The sequence below is a fragment of the Bubalus kerabau genome, unplaced genomic scaffold (genome assembly GCF_029407905.1).
Source record: "Bubalus kerabau isolate K-KA32 ecotype Philippines breed swamp buffalo unplaced genomic scaffold, PCC_UOA_SB_1v2 scaffold_51, whole genome shotgun sequence".
NCBI lineage: Eukaryota > Metazoa > Chordata > Mammalia > Artiodactyla > Bovidae > Bubalus > Bubalus kerabau.
The window spans coordinates 1,879,296-1,900,117 of NW_026577905.1; the positions used below are offsets into that span (position 1 = coordinate 1,879,296).

Here is a 20,822-nt window from a genome sequence, read left to right on the forward strand (position 1 = left end):
CATGAAGGAAATGCTTTGGCAGATGCATTGACTAAAGTAATTGTTTTAAACTTAAATAAAAAGATTGATAAGGCCAAAAATTCTCACAAAATTCACCATCAAAATGCAGCTGGTTCAAGGTATAAATTTCATATCTCTAGGTAAACAGCTAGACAAATAGTTATGTCCAAATTGTAATTAATCACTTAAACGTAAACACACAGGGGCAGACTACAATGATGAGACACTAGATGCCTGAATTACAGGCTACGACTCGGCCCCTGGTCAAGTAAAAAGACCTCCATACTGGAGAGTGAAAAAGGCCAGATGTGTTGCTAACTTGTGGGAGAGGGTATGCTTGTATATTTCTACAGAATGCAGATTCTTCGATTTGGATCTCAGACAAATTCGTCATGTCACGTTCCCCAAAGACCAGGTTCGCGGCGCGCACTCGCTCGCTCCCCCTCCCCCAGCCAGCTCTCGCCTCCGCGCCGACAGCAGCGCCCAGTACCCTTCTCGCTGCACCCTGCGACCTAGAGCAAAGAAGTCTGTGCGGTGAGTGAGGGCCAGAGAGGAAAGCGCGCCCGCGGAATGCAGTCCAGACCAGCGCGCTCCCGCCGGCGAGAGGGGAACGCTGAGAGCCCAAGCCGCGGCGGCTAGCCCAAGGCCGCGAGCCCCGCCCCTCCGCCCGCCGTAAGCGCCGAGGCCCACAGCTTGCCGCTCGCGTTCTGCCTCCTGATGCTGGGGACACTGCTCCCCGGGGCCGACGCCTGCAGCTGCTTCCTGGCTCATCTTGTTTAAACCCTCAATATAATGTTTGCTCCTTTGTGGTAGTGGTGTTGTGAACAATGTGTGCTTTCATCTTGTTTGACCCCCCAATATAATGTTTGTTCTTTTGTTGTGTTGAAACGCCCACCCTATCTCATGATACCTGTGTCTGTGCATTCTTATTGGTATGATAATTACGGTTTGGCTGTATCACAACAACTGCAGGATTTAATGCGAACCCGACGGTTTGTGGGCTTACTTATCTTGGGAATAGCAGCTTTGACAAGTGCAATCACTTCTGTTACTGTGACAGCAATATCATTGACTCAACAAGTACATACTGCTCAATATGTTGATTCTATGTCCAAAAATGTTTCTTTAGCATTGGCAACACAGGAAGCTATAGACAGGAAATTAGAAATGAGGGTAGACGCCCTAGAGGAAGCAGTAATACATATTGGGACTGAATTGCAGGCTTTAAAGGTGAAAATGGCATTGTCCTGTCATGCTGACTATCGGTGGATATGTGTAACACCCCTGAAAGTAAATGAGACAGATTTTGAATGGGAAAAGATTAAAAACCATATTTCAGGTATCTGGAACAGCTCTGACATTGGTCTAGACTTAGGGAAACTTCACAATCAAATAGCAACTATGGAACACTCCCGATTAGATTTTACTGCCGCTGGAACAGCAAATGATTTCTTCCATACTTTCTCTAACTACATTTCAGGAAAAAATATGCTGTCTACCTTCCTTAGCTATGTTACTGTGGCTGTTTTAATTCTGCTTCTCATATTCATTCTTCCTTGTATTGTCAGGATTCTTCGGCAGAGCATTCAGAGGCTCGCGACTGAGCTACATCTGGCTGTTTTAAGAAATAAAAAAGGGGGAGATGCCGGGAGCCGGCGAGAGACATTCCACTCGTGACAAAGGTCATGAGGAAGGGGGCTCGGCATACGCAAAGGCGGGATCGAGCCTCGGGAGTGCCCCGGATATTCTCGAGCATCTACCCCCCAAAAACCAGAGTCTGCCTACTTTATTGCTTTGTGCTCTCGCCTCTGACTTTACTGGGGGCTGTCCCCCACCACCATCTCACTCTCTCTGTCAAAGAGTTAACTTACAGCTCCAATTAATAAAGTTCCTGGGCAATTAGGAGTGTTTAAATCCAAACCCCTCAGATGGCTCTCTAACTCGCCTGACAAGTTTACCCGGACACCTACAGCTATGCATACGATTGTTTACAGTCTCCCAGCCTCCAGAGGCACGGGAAGCTTAAGATATTCAAATAGCTTAGAGCCTCTCAGAGAATTAGAAACTGTCAGAATAAAACTAGTAAAAGATTTCATTGATGAGCCAATGTTTGTTGCCAAGTTTTCACATCCCTTGAATTGTATCCTTGAATGTGCATTAATTAATATAGTTGGTATGTAGAAAAAATAAGTAGTGGCCTTGGTGTTAGTAACTTTAGACCCTTAAGGTAGTAAATTCTTTCCTTTGTAAACCCATTACACATCCACCCTATAGGAACGTAATCTTATCTTCGGAGGATGGCGCCAAACCTTAAAATAATTACTCTTAGAGAAAATAAGTCTTTGTTGATAAGTCCTTGTCAAGAGTCATAAAATGTTAATAGGCCTCTGGCCAGAAGATGATGTAAATCACCTAAACCATTTGTATACGATAAATCTGCAGGAAAGAAACCCTGGTTTTTGATAAGCATCAAAGACTGCTGATTTTGCATCCCCTATTCTCCTCTATGTGTAACTTAGGGTATAAAAGCCCCTGTTGAAAATAAAGCTATGGGCCTTGCTCACCAACGCTTGGTCTCCCCATGTCATTCTTCCCTTTAACTTCTAGCTGAGTGTCCATCTGGAGCGTGGATGTCCTCTGCGACCATTTATTTGCCTGGGCTTCTAAGACCCACTCGAGAAGGTGTCTAAGGTGGGGCACCTTCCGCTATTCGAGAGGGCGCCTGCGGCCTCCGTGGTCAGAGCTAACCTGGTGTCACGGGTTATATTGATTTTCCGCGTAAACCAAGCCACTCAGCTTCTTTTCTCCACTGAATTTTCCTACTGAGCTATCATCATTCTATTCCTCTTTATTATATCTAATTAACATTTGAATAGGTCGCCTAGCCGTCTCTCCTTCGAAGACCCTGGATCAGCCGGGGCTGGACCCCGGCACCCACGGGCGCCGCAGCTCGAGGAAACCCCTGAGACTCCCCCGTCCTCGCGAGCTGAGGGCCTTCTTTTCCTGCATGGCCTGGAGAGCAATCCCGGGTCCTCTCTCCAAACGGAAGAGGAGGCTGGACTCCCTTGAGGCCGCTCAGGGGGCTCCAAGAGACCCGCGTCGCGACTCGAGAGGAGAGCGGAGTCCTTGGCTTCCCCTCGAGACGAGGCCTGACTCCCCGGGGGAGCCTGGAATGCAACCCCGAGATCCCTGCCTTCCCTGGAGAGGAATATTAGGTCCCGGACACACGCCTAGGTGAGGTCTCTTCGGCCCTGCAGTGACTCGAGCGGAACCCCCTGCTTTCCCTCGCAACCCGAGGGGAAGATTGGGCTTCCCAGGGCCAACCCAAGGGGAAGGCTGAGATCCCCGTCGTAACTCGAGAATCCAGCCGCAACTCGAGAAAATCCACGTGGTTCCCACCTCTTGGCAAGATGAGGCCCTTGCCCGCCACGGCGTCTCAAGGGAAGTCCCCTGTTCCGCCCTGAAGGGCGAAACGGTCCCTGACAGCCTTCCTGCGACCCCCAAAAGTCCCCCGACACGCCGGGTTCCCTCGAGGGGAACACCGAGGGTCCCGGCACCGCTTCCTCTGAGCCCCTTCTCCCCTCCTGATCGCGACAGGAGAGGCGATTCCCCTGCGTGGTCTGGAAGGGGTTCCCGGCCTTCCCGGCGCACCTCAGGATGAGGCCGGTCTCACGAGGAAATTCGAGACGAGCCACGTGGGTGGTGCCACATGCCGAACGCCCCCGATTCCCCGGTCCGCCCTTGAGAAGGACCCGAGGCCCGGACCCCTCTTCGAAGGCAACCCTGTGGGTGAAGGCACAACACGAAGGGGCACTGCCACCCCCGTGCATCGTCCGCAAAGACCCGCGGGTTCCACACACAGCTCGAAGAGGGGCCTGAGACCCCCTGAGCAACTCGAGAGGCCAGCGGGGTTCACTTCCTCAGACAAGACGAGGCCTGACTCTCCTGTCCCAACTCTGCAGGGACCCTGCGGTCGGAGTCGGAAACGGAGAGGAAGCCTGAGGTTGCTGCCTCCCCTCGAGGTGAGGCCCTCTTCCGTTGCGCCAGACCCAGCGGAGTCCCGAGGGGCCCCGCCACCTCCACAGGATCCCTCGCCTCTCAGAGGCACCCTGGGAAGTTCCCTAAGGTCCCCGGCAGAAGGCGAGGGACACGAGGGTTTCCCGCTGCCCCCCGAGAAAGACCTCGAGAGTCCTTCTTCAACGCGTCTCCAGGCCCTAGTCCCCTCCCGTGACTCGAGAGCCAGGACGCGCTCCCACTCGCCACGCGCATGGAGACCTGACTTCCCTGGCGCCGCACGAGAGTCTCCCTGAGATCCTCGTCGCGCCTCGGGAGAAAACCCCCACGGGCGCCGCAGCTCGAGGAAACCCCGGAGACGCCCCCGTCCTCGCGAGCTGAGGCCCTTCTTTTCCTGCATGGCCTGGAGAGCAATCCCGGGTCCTCTCTCCAAACGGAAGAGGAGGCTGGACTCCCTTGAGGCCGCTCAGGGGGCTCCAAGAGACCCGCGTCGCGACTCGAGAGAAGAGCGGAGTCCTTGGCTTGCCCTCGAGACGAGGCCTGACTCCCCGGGGGAGCCTGGAATGCAACCCCGAGATCCCTGCCTTCCCTGGAGAGGAATATTAGGTCCCGGACACACGCCTAGGTGAGGTCTCTTCGGCCCTGCAGTGACTCGAGCGCAACCCCCAGCTTTCCCTCGCAACCCGAGGGGAAGTTTGGGCTTCCCAGGGCCAACCCAAGTGGAAGGCTGAGATCCCCGTCGTAACTCGAGAATCCCGCCGCAACTCGAGAAAAACCACGTGGTTCCCACCTCTTGGCAAGATGAGGCCCTTGCCCGCCACGGCGTTTCAAGGGAAGCCCCTGTTCCGCCCTGAAGGGTGAAACGGTCCCTGACAGCCTTCCTGCGACCCACAAAAGTCCCCCGACACGCCGGGTTCCCTCGAGGGGAACACCGAGGGTCCCGGCACCGCTTCCTCTGAGCCCCTTCTCCCCTCCTGATCGCGACAGGAGAGGCGATTCCCCTGCGTGGTCTGGAAGGGGTTCCTGGCCTTCCCGGCGCACCTCAGGATGAGGCCGGTCTCACGAGGAAATTCGAGACGAGCCACGTGGGTGGTGCCACATGCCGAACGCCCCCGGTTCCCCGGTCCGCCCTTGAGAAGGACCCGAGGCCCGGACCCCTCTTCGAAGGCAACCCTGTGGGTGAAGGCACAACACGAAGGGGCACTGCCACCCCCGTGCATCGTCCGCAAAGACCCGCGGATTCCACACACAGCTCGACGAGGGGCCTGAGACCCCCTGAACAACTCGAGAGGCAAGCGGGGTTCTCTTCCTCAGACAAGACGAGGCCTGACTCTCCTGTCCCAACTCTGCAGGGACCCTGCGGTCGGAGTCCGAAACGGAGAGGCAGCCTGGGGTTCCTGCCTCCCCTCGAGGTGAGGCCCTCTTCGGTTGCGCCAGACCCAGCGGAGTCCCGAGAGGCCCCGCCAACTCCACAGGATCCCTCGCCTCTCAGAGGCACCCTGGGAAGTTCCCTAAGGTCCCCGGCAGAAGGCGAGGGAAACGAGGGTTTCCCGCCGCCCCCCGAAAAAGACCTCGAGAGTCCTTCTTCAACGCGTCTCGAGGCCCTAGTCCCCTCCCATGACTCGAGAGCCATGACTCGATCCCCATCGCCACCGCATGGAGACCTGACTTCCCTGGCGCCACACGAGAGGCTCCCTGAGTTCCTCGTAGTGCCTCGGGAGAAAACCCCAATGGGCACCGCAGCTCGAGGAAAACCCTAAGACGCCCCCGTCCTCGCGAGCTGAGGGCCTTCTTTTCCTGCATGGCCTGCAGAGCAATCCCGTGTCCTGTCTCCAAACTGAAAAGGAGGCTGGACTCCCTTGAGGCCGCTCAGGGGGCTCCCAGAGACCCGCGTCGTGACTCGAGAGGAGAGCGGAGTCCTTGGCTTCCCCTTGAGACGAGGCCTGACTCTCCAGGGGAGCCTGGAATGCAACCCCGAGATCCTTGCCTTCCCTGGAGAGGAATATTAGGTCCCGGACACACGCCTAGGTGAGGTCTCTTGGGCCCTGCAATGACTCGAGCGCAACCCCCAGCTTTCCCTCTCACTCGAGGGGAAGATTGGGCTTCCCAGGGCCAACCCAAGGGGAAGCCTGAGATCCCCGTCGTAACTCGAGAATCCCGCGGCAACTCGAGGAAAACCACGTGGTTCCTACGTCTTTGCAAGATGAGCCTCTTGCCCGCTATGGCGTCTCAAGGGAAGTCCCAGTTTCTGTCCTGAAGTGCCAAACAGTACCTGACACCTTTCATGCGACCCCCAGAATTTCCCCGACACACCGAGTTCCCTCGAGGGAAACACCGAGGGTCCCGACACCACTTCATCTGAGCCCCTTCTCCCCTCCTGATCGCGACAGGAGTGTCGATTCCCCTGCGTGGTCTGGAAGGGATTCCCGGCCTTCCCGGCGCATTTCAGGATGAGGCCGTCCGCACAAGGAAATTCGAGATGAGCCACGGGGGTGGTGCCACATGCCGATCGACCTCGATTTCCCGGTCCACTCTTGAGAAGAACCCGTTGCACGGACACCTCTTCGAAGGCAACCCTGTGGGTGATGGCACAACACGAAGGGGCACTGACACTCCCGTGCATTGTCCAGAAACACCCGTGGGTTCCACACACAGCTTGAAGAGGGGCCTGAGACCCCCTGAGCAACTCGAGAGGCAAGCGGAGTTCCCTTCCTCAGACAAGACGAGGCCTAACTCTCCGCTCCCAACTCTGCAGGGACCCTGAGGTCGGAGGGTCGGAGTCAGAAACAGAGAGGAAGCCTGAGGTTACTGCCTCCCCTCGAGATAAGGCCCTCTTCCATTGCGACAACCCCAGCGGAGTCCCGAGAGGCCCCTCCCATCTCCACAGTATCCCTGACTTCTCATAGGCATTCTGAGAAGCTCCTTGAGGCCACCGGCAAAAGTCGAGGGAAATAAGAGTTTCCTTCCACAACCGAAGAAAGACCTCGAGAGTCCTTCTTCAATGCGTCTTGAGGTCAGATTCCCCTACCATAGCTCGAGAGCAATAATGCGGTCCCCCTCGCCACGCACATGGAGACCTGACTTCCCTGGCACCACACGAGAGGCTCCCTGAGCTCCCCGTCATACCTCGTGTGAAACCCCACACTGGCGCCGCAGCTCGAGAAAACCCACAAGATCCCTCCGTCATCGCGAGATGAGGGCCATCTTTTCCTGCATGGCCTGGAGAGCAGTCCCAAGTCCTCTCTCCAAACTTCACAGGAGGCTTGACTCCCTTTAGGCCACAAAGTGGGCTCCAAGAGGTGCCCGTCGCGACTCGAAAGGAGAGCGGAGTCCTTTGCTTCCCTTCGACATGAGGCCTGACTCCCTGGGTGAGTCTGGAATGCAAACCTGAGATCCCTGTGGCCCTTGGAGAGGAACATTAGGTCCTGGACACAAGCCTAGATGAGGTCTCCTTTGCCCTGCAGTGACTCGAGCGCAACCCCCAGCTCTCCCTCGCAACTCGAATGGATGATTGGACTTCCCTGGCCCAACACAAGAGGAAGCCTGAAATCCCCGTCGTAACTCGAGAATCCCGCCGCAACTCGAGAAAAACCACGTGGCTCCCCCGTCATCGCAAGATGAGGCCCTTGGCCTCTACAGCGTATCAAGAGAAGTCCCACGTTCCATCCTGAAGTACAAAACGGTACTTGGCACCCTTGACGCGACCCCCAAAGTTCCCTGACATACCGGTCTCACTCGAGGGAAACACCAAAGTTCACGGCACCACTTCCTGTGAGCCCCTTCACCCCTCCTGATCGCGACAGAAGGGTCGATTCCCATGTTTTGTCTGCAAGGGGTTCCCGACGTTCCCCGCGAACCTCCGGATGAGGCCGGTCTCATGAGGAAATTCGAAAAGTAGCCTCATGGTTCGTGCCATATGCTGAAAGATCCCGAATTCCCGGTCCACTCTAGATAAGAACCTGACGCCCGGACATCTCTTCGAAGGCAACCCTGTGGATGAAGGCACAACACGAAGGGACACTGACATCCCCATGCATCGTCTGGAAAAACCCGCAGATTCCACTCACAGCTCCAAATGTGGACTGTCACCTCGTGAACAACTCGAGAGGCAAGTGAAGTTGCATTCCTTCACACAAGACGAGGCCTTACTCTCCTGTCCCAACTCTTCAGGGACCCTGCAATTGGAGTCAGAAATGGAGAGGAACCCTGAGGTTCCTGCCTCAACTAGAGAAGAGGCCCTCTTCCATTGAACCAAACTCAGTGGTGTCCCGAGAGGCCCCTCCCAACACCACAGTATCCCTGAATTCTCAGAGGCTCCCTGAGAAGCTACCTGAGGTCACTGGCACAAGTCGAGGGAACCCAGAGTTTCCTGAAGTAACCCGAGAAAGACTTGGAGAGTCCCTTTTCAACGTCTCTTGATGCCCGATTCCCCTACCATGACTCCAGAGCAAGGACGCGCTCCCCTCGCCACAAGCAGGAAAACTGACTTCCCTAGTACCACACAAGAGGCTCCCTGAGTACCCCATCGTACCTCGTGAGAAAACCCACACTGGCGCCGCAGTTTGAGAAAAACCACAAGATGCCCCCGTCAAGGAGAGATGGGGGCCTTCTTTTCCTGCCTGACCTGGAGAGCAATTCCTGGTCCTCTCTCCAAACTTCACAGGAGTATTGACTCCCTTTAGGCCACTCAGTTGGGTCCAAGAAATACCCGGTGCGACTCGAGAGGAGAGCGGAGTCCTTTGCTTCCCTGGAGACGAGGCCTGACTCCCCGGGTGAGTTTGGAATGCAACCCCGAGATCCCTGTCGCCCCTGGAGTGGAACATTTTGTCCTAGACACAAGCCTAGATGAGGTCTATTTTGCCCTACAGTGACTCGAGAGCAACCTCCATCTCTCCCTCACAATTTGAATGGAAGATTGGTCTTCCCACGGTCAACACAAGAGGAAGTCTGAATTTCCCATCGTAATTCGAGAATTCAGCCTCAAGTCTTAAAAACCATGTGGTTCCCCCTTCCTCCCAATATGAGGCCCTTGCCAGCTAGAGTCTCAAGAGAAGTCCCACGTTCCATCTTAAAGTTCGAAATGCTACTTGGCACCCTTGATGCGACCCCAAAGTTCCCCAACATACCAGTCTCACTCCAAGGGAACACCGAAGTTCCTGGTGTCTCCAGGGAAGTCCCATATTCCGTCCTTAAGTGCGAAACGGTACTTGACACCCTTGATGCGACCGCAAAAGTTCCCCGACACGCTGGGTTCCCTCGAGGGGAACACCGAGGGTCCCAGCACCACTTCATCTGAGCCCCTTCTCCCCTCCTGATCGCGACAGGAGAGTCGATTCCCCTGCTTTGTCTGGAAGGGGTTCCCGGCCTTCCTGGCGCACCTCAGGATGAGGCCGGTCTCAGGAGGAAATTCGAGACTAGCCACGTGTGAGGTGCCACGTGCCAAACGACCCCGATTTTCCGGTCCGCTCTTGATAAGAACCCGATGCCCGGACACCTCTTCGAAGGCAACCCTGTGGGTGAAGGCACAACACGAAGGGGCACTGACACCCCCGTGCATCATCCGGAAAAACCCGCAGGGTCTACACACAGCTCGACAAGGGGCCTGAGACTCCCGGAACAACTCAAGAGGTAACCAGAATTCCATTCCTCAGACAAGACGAGGCATGACTCTCCTGTCCCAACACTGCAGGGACCGTGCAGTCAGAGTCCGAAACCGAGAGGAAACCTGAGGTTCCTGCCTCCCCTCGAGATGAGGCCCTCTTCCATTGCGCCGAACCCAGCAGAGTCCCGAGAGGCCCTGCCAACTACACAGCATCCCTCACCTCTCAGAGGCACCGTGGGAAGTTCCCTAAGGTCCGCTGCAGAAGTCGAGGGAAACGAGGGTTTCCCGCCGCAACCCAAGAAAGACCTCGAGAGTCCTTCTTCAACGCCTCTTGAGGACCTAGCCGCTTCCCATGACTCGAGAGTGATGACCAGCTCCCCCTCGCCATGCGCATGGAGACCTGACTTCCCTGGCGCCGCACGAGAGGCTCCCTGAGGTCCTCGTCGTGCCTCGTGAGAAAACCCCCATGGGCGCAGCAGCCTGAGGAAACCCATGAGACGCCCCCGTCATCGCGAGATGAGGGCCTTCTTTTCCTGCCTGGCCTGGAGAGCAATCCCGAGTCCTCTCTCCAAACTGAAGAGGAGGCTCGACACCCTTCAGTCCACTCAGTGGGCTCCAAGAGATCCGTGTCGCGACTTGAGAGGAAAGCGGAGTCCTTTGCTTCCCCTCCAGGCGAGTCCTGACTCCCCGGGGGAGTCTGGAATGGAAACCCTGGATCCCTGTCTTCCCTTGAGAGGAATATTAGGTCCTGGACACACGCCTCGATGAGGTCTCTTTGGCCCTGTAGTGACTCGAGCAGAACCCCCAGCTTTCCATCGCAACTCGAATTGAAGATTGGGCTTCCCAGGGCCAACCCAAGAGAGACCTGAAATTCCTGTCGTTTTCGAGAATCCTGATGCAACTCAAGAAAAACGACGTGGTTCCAACGTCTTCACAGGATGAGGCCCTTGCCCGCTACAGCGTCTCCAGGGAAGTCCCATGTTCCGTCCTGAAGTGGGAAACGGTACTTGGCTCCCTTGATGCGACACCTAAAGTTCCCTGAAACGCCGGGTTCCCTCGAGTGGAACACCGAGGGTCCCGGCACCACTTCATCTGAGCCCCATCTCCCCTCCTGATCGCGACAGGAGAATCGATTCCCCTACTTTGTGTGGAAGGGGTTCCCGGCCTTCCTGGCGCACCTCAGGATGATGCTGGTCTCATGAGGAAATTCGAGATGAGCCACGTGGTTGGTGCCACATGCCGAATGACCCCGATTTCCCGGTCCGCTCTTGAAATGAACCCGATGCCCGGACACCTCTTTGAAGGCAACCCTGTGGGGGAAGGCACAAAACGAAGGGGCACTGACACCCCCATGCATCTTCTGGAAACACCCGCAGGTTCCACACACAGCTTGTCAAGGGCCCTGAGACCCCCTGAACGACTCGAGAGGCAAGCAGAGTTCCGTTACTCAGACAAGACGAGGCCTGACTCTCCTGTCCCAACTCTGCAGGGACCCTGCGGTCGGAGTCAGAAATGGAGAGGAAGCCTGAGGTTCCTGCCTCCAATCGAGATGAGGCCCTCTTTCATTTCGTCAAACCTAGTGGAGTCCCGAGAGGCCCCTCTAACTCCTCAGTATCCCTCACCTCTCAGAGGCACCTGGGAAGTTCCCTAAGGTCCCCTGTAGAGGTCGAGGGAAACGAGTGTTTCCCGCCCCAACCCAAGAAAGACCTTGAGAGTCCTTCTTAAATGCCTCTTGAGGCCCTAGTCCCTCCCATGACTCGAGAGCAATGACGCGATCTGCCTGGCCACACGCATGGAGTCAGGCTTCTCTGGCGCTGCACAAGGGGCTCCCTGAACTCCCCATCATATCTCGTGAGAAACCCCACACTGGCGCCGCAGCTCGAGAAAACCCATGAGACGCCCCCATCATCTCGAGAGGAGGGCCATCTTTAACTGCATGGTATGCAGATCAAGCGTGAACCTTCTGTCGAAGCTACACAGGACTCTTGACTCCCTTTAGGCCACTCATTGGGCTCCAAGAGTTACGTGTCGCGACTCGAGAGGATAGTGGAGTCCTTTGCTTCCACTCGAGATGAGGCGTGACCCACCGGGTGAGACTGGAATGCGACCCCGATATCCCTGTCGCCCCTGGAGAGGAACATTACGTCCTGGACCCAAGCCTAGATGAGGACTCTTTGCCCTGAAGTGACTCGAGAGCAACCCCCAGCTCTCTCTGACAAGTTGAATGGAAGATTGGACTTCCTGGGCCAACACAAGAGGAAGCCTGAATTCCCCGTTGTAACTCGAGAATCCCGCCTCAACTCGAGAAAAACCACGTGTTTCCCTCGTCATCGCAATATGAGGCCCTTGCCCGCTAGAGCATCTCCAGAGAATTCCCACGTTCCGTCTTGAAGTGCGAAACTGTACTTGGCAGCCTTGATGCGACCTCAAAAGTGCCGTGACATACCGGTCTCACTCGAGGGGACCACCGAGGTTCCCGGCACCACTTCATCTGAGCCCCTTCTCCCCTTCTGATCGCGAGCGGTGGGTCGATTCCCCTGCTTTGTCTGCAAGGGGTTCCCGACCTTCCCGGCGCACCTCAGGATGAGGCCAGTATCCCGAGGAAATTCGAGACGTAGCCTCGTGGGTGGTACCACATGCTGAAAGACCCCAATTTTCCGGTACGCTCTTGAAAAGAACCCGATGCCCGGAAACCTCTTTGAAGGCAACCCTGTGGATAAAGGCACAACACGAAGGGGCACTGACACCCCCGTGCATCGTCCGGAAAACCCCACAGGTTCCACACTCAGCTCAACAAGTGGCCTGTCACTCCGTGAACAACTCGAAAGGCAAGGGGAAATCCATTCCTCCACAGAAGACGAGGCGTGACTCTCTTGTCCATACTCTGCAGGTACCCTGCGACCCTAGTCAGAAATGGAGAGGACCCCTGACGTTCCTGCCTCCATTCGAGATGAGGCCCTCTTCGATTGCACCAAACCCAGTTGAGTAACGAAGGGCCCCTCCCAAATCCACAGTGTCCCTGACTTCTCAGAGGCACCCTTAGACGTTGCCTGAGGTCACCGACACAAATCAAGGGAACCCAGGGTTCCCTGCCGCAACCCGAGAAAGACCTCAAGAGTCTTTCTTCAATGCGTCTTGAGGCCCGATTCGCCTACTATGACTCGAGAGCAATCACGCACTCCCCTTCACCACACGCACGGAGACCTGACGTCCCTAGCACCACACGAGAGGCTCTCTGAGCTCCCTGTTGTACCTCGTGAGAAATCTGATACTGGCGCCGCAGCTGGAGAAAACCCACGAGATGCCCCCGTCATCGCAAGATGAGGGCCTTTTTTCCTGCATGGCCAGGAAAACAATCCCGAGTCATCTCTCCAAACTCCATAGGAGGCTTCACTCCCTTTACGCCACGCAGTGGGCTCCAAGAGATACCCGTCGCGACTCGACAGGAGAGCGGAGTCCTTTTTTTCCCCTCAAGACGAGGCCTGACTCTCCGGGTGAGTCGAGAATGCAACCCTGAGATCTCTGTTGGCCCAGTAGTGGAACACTAGGTCCTGGACACAAGCGTAGATGAGGTCTATTTTGCCCTGCAGTGACTGGAGAGCAATCCCCAGTTCTAACTTGCAACTCGAATGGAATACTGGATTTTCCTGGCGCCACACAAGAGGCTCCCTGAGATCCCCGTGGTACTTCATGAGACACCCCACACTGGCGCCGCAGCTCGAGAAAACCCACGAGACGCCACCGTCATCTCGAGATGAGGGCCTTCTTTTCCTGCATGGCCTGGAGTCCAATCCCGAGTCCTCTCTCCAAACTCCACAGGAGGCTTGACTCCCTTTAGTACACACAGTGGGCTCCAAGAGATACCCATCGCGACTCGAGACGAGAGCGGAATTCTTTGCTTACCCTCGAGGTGAGAACTGACTCCCCGGATGAGTCTGGAATGCAAACCCGAGATCCCTGTCGCCCCTGGAGAGCAACGTTAGATCCTGGACACAAGCCTAGATTAGGTCTCTTTTGCCCTGCAGTGACTCTAGCGCAATCCCCAGCTCCCCCTCGCAACCCGAATGGAAGATTGGATTTCAAGGCCAACAAGAGGAAGCCTAAATTCCCGGTCATAACACGAGAATCCCGCCACAACTCGAGCAAAACCACATGGTTCTCCCGTCATCGCAAGATGAGGCCCTTGCCCGCTACAGCGTTTCAAAAGATGTCCCAGGTTCCGTCTTGAAATGCGAAACGGTACTTGGCACCCTTGATGCGACCCCAAAAGTCCCCCAACACGCCGGTCTCACTCAAGGGGAACACCGAGGTTCCCGGCACCACTTCATTTAAGCCCCTTCTCCCCTCCTGATCGTGACCGGTGGGTCGATTCCCCTGCTTTGTCTGCAAGGGGGCCCGACCTTCCCTGCACAACTCAGGATGAGGCCGGTCTCATGGGGAAATTCGATACGTAGCTTTGTGGGTGGTGCCACTTGCCGAAAGACTCCAATTTCCCGGTCCGCTCTTGATAAGAATCCGATGCTCGGACACCTCTTGGAAGGCAGCCTTGAGTATGAAGGTACAACACGAAGGGGCACTAACACACCTGTGCATCATCCGGAAAAACGGGCAGGTTACACACACAGCTCGACAAGTGGCCTGTCACCTCGAGAACAACTCGAGAGGCAAGAGGAGTCCCATCCTCCAGAAAAGACGAGGCCTGACTCTCCTGTACCAACATGCAGGGACCTTGCGATCTGAGTCAGAAATGGAGAGGAACACTGAGGTTCCTGCTTCAACTCGAGATGAGTCCCTCTTACATTCCACCAAATGCAGAGGAGTCTCGAGAGGCCCCTCCAAACTGCACAGTATCCCTGACTTCTCAGAGGCACTCTGAGAAGCTCCCTGAGGTCGCAGGCACAAGTCAAGGGAACCCTGGGTTTTATGCAGTGACCCGAGAAAGACCTCGAGAGTCCTTCTTCAACCCGTCTTGAGGCCCGATTACCCTACCATGACTCGAGAGCAATGACGAGCTCCCCCTAGCCATCTCATGGGGACCTGACTTCCCTGGCGCCACACGAGAGGCTCCCTGAGCTCCCTCTCGTACCTCGTCAGAAACCCGGCACTAGCGCAGCAGTCTAGAAATCCCACGAGACGCCGCCATCATCGCGAGATGAGGGCCTTCTTTTCCTGCATGGCCTGGAGAGGAATCCCGAGTCCTCTATCCAAACACCACAGGAGGCTTGACTCCCTTTAGGGCACACAGTGGGCTCCAAGAGATACCCATCGCGACTCAAAAGGACAGCGGAGTTCTTTGCTTCCCCTCGAGACGAGGCCTGATTCCCCGGGTGAGTCTGGTATGCAACCCCAAGATCCCTGTCGCCCCTAGGGACGAACATTAAGTCCTGGACACAAGCCTAGATGAGGTCTATTTTGCCCTGCAGTGACTCGAGAGCAATCCCCAGCTCTCCCTTTAAACTCGAATGGAAGATAGGACTTCCCTGGCCCAACACATGAGGAAGACTGTATTCCCCGTCGAAACTCGAGAATCCCGCCACAACTCGAGAAACGCCACGTGGTTCCCCCGTCATCCCAAGATGAGGCCCTTGCCCCCTACAGCGTCTCAAGAGAAGTCCCACGTTCCGTCGTGAAGTGCGAAACGGTATTGGCACCCTTGATGCGACCTCAAAAGTTCCTCGACACACCAGTCTGACTCGAGGAGAACACCGAGGTTCCTGGCACCACTACATCTGGGCCCCTTCTCCCCTCCTGATCGCGACAGGAGGGTCGATTCCCCTGTTTTGTCTTGAAGGGGTTCCCGCCTTTCCCGGTGCATCTCAGGATGAGGCCGGTCTCACGAGGATATTCGAGACATAGCCACGTGGATGGTGACACATGCCAAAAGACCCCGATTTCCCGGTCCGCTCTTGATAAGATCCTGATGCCCGGACACCTCTTTGAAGATAACCCTTTTGATGAAGGCACAACACTTAGGGGCACTGACACCCCTGGGTATCGTCCGGAGAAACCCGCAGGTACCACACACAGCTCGAGAAGTGACCTGTCACCCCGTGAACAACTGGAGAGGCAAGCAGAGTTCCATTCCTCCACACAAGACGAGGCCTGACTCTCCTGTTCGAACTCTGCAGCGAAACTGCGATCCGAGTCAGATCTGGCCCAGGGGAAGTCAGGAGAGGAAACATGAGTTTCCTGCCTCCACTCGAGATGAGGCCCTCTTCCATTGCACCGAACCCAGTGGAGTCCCGAGAGACCCCTCCCAACTGCACAGTATCCCTGACTTCTCAGAGGCACCCTTAGACCTTCCTGAGATCACCGGCACAAGTCGAGGGAACCAAGGGTTTCCTGCCCCAACCCGTAAAAGACCTCGAGAGTCCTTCTTCAACGCGTCTTGAGGTGCCATTCCCCTACCATGACTCGAGAGCAATGACGCGCTCCCCCTAGCCACGCGCATAGAAACCTGACTTCCCTGGCACCACAGGAGAGGCTCCCTGAGCTCCCCATTATACCTCGTGAGCAACACCACACTGGAGCCACAGCTCGAGAATACCCACGAGACGCCCCAGTCCTCACGAGATGAGGGCCTTCTTTTGCTGTATGGCCTGGAGAGCAATCCTGAGTCCTCTCTCCAAACTCCACAGGAGGCTTGACTCATTTTAGGCCACACAGTGAGCTCCAAGATATACCCGTCGCGACTTGACAGGAGAGCGGTGTCCTTGGCTTCCCCTCGAGATGAGGCCTGACTCCCCGGGTGAGTCGAGAATGCAATGCTGAGATCGCTTTCGCCCCAGCAGAGGAACATTAGGTCCTGGACACAAGCCTAGATGAGGTCTATTTGGCCCTGCAGTGTCTCGAGAGCAATCCCCAGTTCTAACTCACAATTCGAATGAAAACTGGACTTCCCTGGGCCAGTTGAAGAGGAAGCCTGAATTCCCGGTTGTAACTCGAGAATCCCGCCCCAACTCAAGAAAAACCACGTGGTTCCCCCGTCATCGAAAGATGAGGCCCTTGCCCACTACAGCGTCTCAAGAGAAGTCCCACGTTCCGTATTGAAGAGCGAAAAGTTACTTGGAACCCTTGATGCGACCCCAAAAGTTCCCCGACATACCAGTCTCACTTGAGGAGAACACCGAGGTTCCCGGCACCACTTCATCTGAGACTCTTCTCCCCTCTTGATCGCGACAGGAGGTTCGATTCCCCTGCTTTGTCTGGAAGGCGTTCCCGACCTTCCTGGCGCACATCAAGATGAGGCCAGTCTCACGACGAAATTCGAGACATAGCCTCGTGGGTGGTGCGGCATGCCAAAAGACCCTGATTCCCTGGTCCGCTCTTGATAAGAACCCGATGGCAGAACCCAACTCGAAGGCAATCCTGTGGAACAAGGCACAACACGAAGGGGCAGTGACACCCCAGTGCATCGTCCAGAAAAACCCGCAAGTTCCACATACAAATCGACAAGTGGCCTGTCACCCCATGAACAACGCGAGAGTCAAGCGGAGTTCCATTCCTCCACACAAGACGAGGCCTGACTCTCCTGTCCCAGCTCTGCAGGGACTCTGCGATCCGAGTCAGATCCGGCGCATTCGAAGCCAGGAGAGGAACCCTGAGGTTCCTGCCTCAACTTGTCATGAGGCCCTCTTCCATTGCACCAAACCCAGTGGAGTTCCGAGAGGCCCCTCCCAACTCCACAGTGACCCTGACTTCTCAGAGGCACGCTGAGAAGCTTCCTGAGGTCACTGGCACAAGTCGATGGAACCCAGGGTTTCCTGCTTCAACCCAAGAAAGACCTCGAGAGTCCTTCTTTAACACGTTTTCAGGCCCAATTCCCCTACCATGACTCGAGAACAATGACGGGCTCCCTCTCACCACGTGCATAGAGACCTGACTGCCCTGGCACCACATGAGAGGCTCACTGAGCTCCCAGTCTTACTTCCTGAGAAACCCCACACTAGCGCCACAGCTCGAGAAAACCTACGAGACGCCCCAGTCATCGGGAGACGAGGGCCTTCATTTCCTGCATTGCCTGGAGAGCAGTCCCGTGTCCTCCCTCCAAACACCAGAGGAGGTTTGACTCCCTTTAAGCCACTCAGTGGGCTCCAAGACATACCCGTCCGACTCGAGAGGAGAGCAGAGTCCTTTGCTTCCCCTCGAGACGAGGCCTGACTCCAGGGTGAGTCTGGAATGCAACCCCAAGATTCCTGTCGCCCCTTGGCATGAACATTAGGTCCTGCACACAAGCCTTGGTGGGGTCTCTTTTGCCTTCAGTGACTAGAGCGCACCTCCAGCTCTTCCTCGAATCTCGAATGGAAGATAAGACTTTTGTGGGCCAACACAAGAGGAAGCATGAATTCCCTATGGTAACTCAAATATCCCACCGCAACTAGAGAAAAACCAAGTGGTTCCCCAGTCATTCCAAGATGAGGCCCTTGCCCGCTGGAGCACCCCAAGAGAAGTCCCACGTTCCAATTTGAAGAGAGAAACGGTACTTGGAACGCGTTATGCGACCCCAAAAGTTACCCGACATACCTGTCTCACTTGAGGGAAACACCGAGGTTCCCAGCAGCACTTCATCTGAGCCACTTCTCTCCTCCTGATCGCCACAGGAGGGTCGAATCCTCTGCTTTGTCTGGAAGGGTTTCATGACCTTCGCGGCACACCTCAGGATGAGGCCGGTTTCATGAGGAAATTCGAGATTAGCCAGGTGGGTGGTGCCAAATGCTGAACGACCCCGATTTCCCAGTCCGCTCTTCATAAGAACACGATGCCCGGACACCTCTTCGAAGGCAACCCTGTGGATGAAGACACAAAACGAAGGGTCACTGACACCCCCATGCATCGTCTGGAAAAACCTGCAGATTTCACACACAGTTTGACAAGGGGCCTGAAACCCCATGAACAACTCAAGAGGCAAGCGGAGTTCCATTCCTCAGAAAAGACATAGCCTGACTCTCCTGTCCCAACTCTGCAGGGACACTACGATCAGAGTCAGAATTGGAGAGGAAGACTGAGGTTCCTGACTCCACTCGAGATGAGGCCCTCTTCCATTGCGACAAACCCAGTGGAGTCCCGAGAGGCCCCACCAACACCACAGCGACCCTCACCTCTCATAGGCACCCTGGGAAGTTCCCTCAGGTCCCCGACAAAAGTCGGGGGAAACGAGGGTTTCCCGCTGCAACCCGAGAAAGACATCGAGAGTCCTTCTTCAACGCGTCTTGAGGCCCTAGTCCCCTCCCATGACTCGAGAACAATGACGCGCTCCTTCTCGCCACGTGCATGGAGACATGACTTCCCTGGCGCCGCACGAGAGGCTCCCTGAGATCCTCGTCGTGCCTCGGGAGAAAACCCCCACGGGTGCCGCAGCTCGAGGAAACCCCTGAGATGCCACCGTCCTCGCGAGGTGAGGGCCGTCTTTTCCTGCCTGGCCTGGAGAGCAATCAGGAGTCCTCTCTCAAAAGTGAAGAGGAGGCTGGACGCCCTTGAGGCCACTCAGGGGGCAGCAAGATATCAGCGTCGCGACTCGGGAGGAGAGCGGAGTCCTTTGCTTCCTCTCGAGGCGAGGCCTGACTCCCCGGGGGAGCATGGGATGCAACCCCGAGATCCTTGTCTTCCCTGGAGAGGAGCATTAGGTCCTGGACACACGCCTAGATGAGGTCTCTTTGGCCCTGCAGTGACTCGAGCGCAACCCCCAGCTTTCCCTCGCCAGTAGAATAGAAGGTTGGGTTACCCAGGGCCGACACAAGAGGAAGCCTGTAATCCCCTGTCGTAACATGAGAATCCCGCCGCAACTCGAGAAAAACCACGTGGTTCCCATCTCTTGGCAAGATGAGGCACTTGCCCGTGACAGCGTCTCAAGGGAAGTCCCCTGTTCTGCCCTGAAGTGCGAAACGGAACCTGACAGCCTTCATGCGACCCCAAAAAGTTCCCCGATACGCCGGGTTCCCTCGAGGGGAACACCGAGGGTCCCGGCACCGCTTCCTCTGAGCCCCTTCTCCCCTACTGATCGCGACAGGAGAGGCGATTCCCCTGCGTGGTCTGGAAGGGGTTCCCGGACTTGCCGGCGCACCTCAAGAGGAGGCCGGTCACACGAGGACATTCGAGACGAGCCACGTGGGTGGTGCCACATGCCGAACGAGCCCGATTCCCCGGTCCGCTCTTGAGAAGAACCCGATGACGGACCCCTCTTCGAAGGCAACCCTGTGGGTGAAGGCACAGCCCGAAGCGGCACTGACACCCCCGTGCATCGTCCGGAAACAACCGCGGGTTCCACACACAACTCGACGAGGGGCCTGTGGCCCTCTGAACAACTCGAGAGGCAAGCGGGGTTCCCTTCCTCAGACAAGATGAGGCCTGACTCTCCTGTCCCAACTCTTCAGGGACCCTACGGTCGGAGTCCGAAACGGAGAGGAAGCCTGGGCTTCCTGCCTCCCCTCGGGTGAGGCCCTCTTTCGTTGCGCCAGACCCAGCGGAGTCCCGAGAGGCCCCGCCACCTCTACAGGATCCCTCGCCTCTCAGAGGCACCCTGGGAAGTTCCCTAAGGTCCCCGGCAGAAGGCGAGGGAAACGAGGGTCTCCTGCCGCCCCCCGAGAAAGACCTCGAGAGTCCTTCTTCAACGCGTCTCGAGGCCCTAGTCCCCTCCCGTGACTCGAAAGCCAGGACGCGCTCCCCCTCGCCACGCGTATGGAGACCTGACTTCCCTGGCGCCGCACGAGAGGCTTCCTGAGATCCTCGTCGTGCCTAGGGAGAAAACCCCTAGGGGCGCCACAGCTTGTGGAAACCCCTGAGACACCGCATCCTCGCGAGCAGAGGGCCTTCTTTTCCTGCATGGCCTGGAGAGCAATCCCGGGTCCTGTCTCCAAACTAAAGAGGAGGCTGGACTCCCTTGAGGCCACTCAGGGTGATACCAGAGACCCGCATCGCGACTCGAGATGAGAGCGGAGTCCTTGGCTTCCCCTCGAGACGAGGCCTGACTGCCCGGGGGAGCATGGAATGCAACCCCGAGATCCCTGCCTTCCCTGGAGAGGAATATTAGGTCCCGGACACACGCCGTGGTGAGGTCTCTTGGGCCCTGCAGTGACTCGAGTGCAACCCCCAGCTTTCCCTCGCAACTCGAGGGGAAGATTGGGCTTCCCAGGGCCAACCCAAGAGGAAGCCTAAGATCCCCGTCGTAACTCGAGAATGCCGCCGCAACTCGAGAAAAACCACGTGGTTC

General features: G+C 56.4%; 1 long non-coding RNA gene across 1 annotated transcript; it reads left to right on the top strand.

Annotated features, from left to right (window-relative positions):
• Positions 1-512: 512 nt before the first annotated feature.
• LOC129640892 (uncharacterized) lies at positions 513-1,626 on the top strand. Its single transcript, XR_008709023.1, has 3 exons — positions 513-672; positions 973-1,080; positions 1,569-1,626. It is a non-coding gene; the product is annotated as an uncharacterized LOC129640892 (long non-coding RNA).
• The last annotated feature ends 19,196 nt before the right edge of the window (positions 1,627-20,822 follow it).